Source organism: Mirounga angustirostris, unplaced genomic scaffold, assembly GCF_029215605.1.
Source record: "Mirounga angustirostris isolate CCGP_5_RB_7025 unplaced genomic scaffold, mMirAng1.0.hap1 SCAF_13, whole genome shotgun sequence".
Taxonomy (NCBI): Eukaryota; Metazoa; Chordata; class Mammalia; order Carnivora; family Phocidae; genus Mirounga; species Mirounga angustirostris.
In genome coordinates, this window is record NW_026991721.1 from 38619074 (window position 1) to 38621893 (window position 2820).

Here is a 2820-nt window from a genome sequence, read left to right on the forward strand (position 1 = left end):
GAACCTCCTAGAACCTTCCTGTTTGGCTTCTGGCCTATTTTCTAAGTGTATGTACATATAGGAATACGTAAGCAAAGGCGGGGATATAAGAATTATCATCTGATATTCTGCTTTGTCCCTGAACAACTTCTCATGAGCATCTGTCCTCGTTTCTACTCTTACCTGCCACCAAATCAGTGGCGAAGCTGACATTCAAAGCCGGTCCGCCGGGAGGCAGCACTTGGATTCTTCGCCATCTGCTATGCACCTGCCACCTGAACTGGGCAGGAGGCTAGCACACCGACCAGTCAATGTACGATATAATTTAATTCCATTTTAGCAAACATGCAGAGCTTAATAATGGCTCTCCCACGGAGGTGCTCCCTGGACAGGAGCACTGAAGTCCTCCGTGCCATTACCTGCTCTGTTCCCAGGGCCCGGCTCAGTTCCTGCTGCATTCTGGGAGCTCGTTCAATAGGTGGTGAATGGGTGAATGGATGGATAAATGAGTTTTGCAAGCATCTTTCCCGACAAGGCAGTGAGTTGGAGGTTTTGAAAGGCCCTGTGTCAGACTACTCGGACATTCCTAAGTCGGTGCCTGCAGGGGATTCAGGAAAGATCCCTGAGCAGGGCGGCTCCCTCCCACGTCAGGTCATTTGGGAACAAGGCCCTCTGGCCAGCCTCGAGCTCTTGTCACTTTGCCCAGCTCTTTCGGCCAAGGGACAAGTGGGTCATTGACAGGAGGCTTTGCAAACATGTGTTAAACAGCATGCTTTGACAGCACTCCCTAAATCATGAACTGTGTGTACACATATACTTTCTTCTCAGAATACACCTGAGTTTTTATTCCCCTAGCTAGAGATTTCAAAAACCAAGCTCGGGAAATCAGAGAATTGTGAAAGGGCTCCCTTGGCACCCGAGTTTGAAAAGCAGGCTGTAGAGTGAGGTTCTTCCCTGTCCCACAGCTGAGGACCAAGAGGCCCCACATACCCCACATCCTAGGGAGAGCATCCAAGAAGCAGCCAGATCGCGTGAGCCCCAGGGCTGACGATGAGGTAGCAGGGCAGGCCTGTGGGATCAGCACCGCCTGGTCACATCCCCCGCCCCGGACCCTGTAGAAGAGGCCCGGGCAGGAAGAGAAGGGGCCCTCGGGCACTCTGGGGGTCTACTAGAGAGACACTGAGGTTGGGGGAGAGGCCGTGGCTGCGCCAGGTGGGGCGACACCTTATCTAGAGACGGGGCTTGGAACATGGGCCACTGTCAGGGGCAGCCGTGGGTACACCTGCTCCTCTCTGGGGAGGCCCTGCACATCTGGGGGTGCCGGGGTGAAGCTCAACTTCAGCTCAGGAGCACTGCCGGCACACCTGGTGATGAACAATAGCTCAAAGCCCATTATTTCTTCCTGGGAAATATAATGAGAGGGGACCTGTATAACTTTACATTGTAATAGCATATTCCATTATTTCTAAGGTACACATTTTTTTTTTAAGATTTTATTTATTTATTTGACAGAGAGAGACACAGCGGGAGAGGGAACACAAGCAGGGGGAGTGGGAGAGGGAGAAGCAGGCCTCCCGCCCAGCAGGGAGCCCGATGTGGGGCTGGATCCCAGGACCCTGGGATCACGACCTGAGCCGAAGGCAGACGCTTAACGACTGAGCCAAGCAGGTGCCCCCCCACAGTTCTTTCTAACAAAGGGATCTTCAGAGACACCCAGAAATAACACTTTTCAAACATGTGAAAGAAGGCTGCTGTGTCCTGAAAATTTCAACCGGGATCTTTATTTTGTTTTTTAATTTTTAAAAGATTTTATTTATTTATTTGACAGAGAGAGAGCACAGTAGGCAGAACTGCAGGCAGAGGGAGACGGAGAAGCAGGCTCCCCGCCCAGCAGAGAGCCCAATGAGGGGCTCCATCCAGGACCCCGCGACCATGACCTGAGCTGAAGGCAGCTGCCCAACCGACTGAGCCACCCGGGAGCCCCTAAACCAGGATCTTTAAAGATAGAACTTTGCTTGGTAATCTTACTTATTCAAGTGTTCATGATGTGTGGCCTCCGTAACAATTTATTAAATAATCTTCCTGTCTCCCGCAATGTATAAAGTGCTATGAGTTGTCTTGGCTAAGCCAGAAGAGTTCAGTGTATTAAGTACTTTCCAAGTGCTCAGAACATATTTGCATCATTTGAATGACCAAATTTTTCTTTCTTATACATGTGAATCTCGCAGGTAGGTAACGTTATTCTTCTCATTTGAAATTCGTAAAACTGTTGATCATTCTTTCTGCTGGCCCTCTGAGTCTGGGCCCTAGGCCTCCCATCCTCGCTTGATCACGGTACCCTGTGGGGCTTCTTTTCTAACTTTGGTTTCTGGCTCTTCATAGGCTTGGTGTTCCTCTCATCCACTTAAATTCATGTAACAGAGAAAAGGGAGTTCTCTGAGGCCTCTCCACAGCCTGGTCACATGGGGCTATTAGAGGAGGGGGACCATCTCAGGTCTTCTGGAAACCAGGTCACTTCTGAGAGGGAAAGGGCTTCTCACTACTAACAAAGTTGGCACAATAGGCCCAACAGACACAGTCTCTGGAGTCCGGGACACAGCGACTCATGGCAGACTTCGGGAGATCTTTCCAAAGCCTGGAGATCTGATACCACCATGCCAACATCTTTCTTTGGCAGGAGACACAAGGGAAATCGCTCCCTGTCCCTCCTGTTTATTGTTCTAAGTTTGGCCCTGCAGGGAGCTGAGTGTCTCTTCCAGAAAGAGAGACTACATGACGGAACAAAGGAAGAGACCAAGCCTTGCTTGCCCAAGCCCCTGTGAGGAGTTCCTCGTGGGTCTA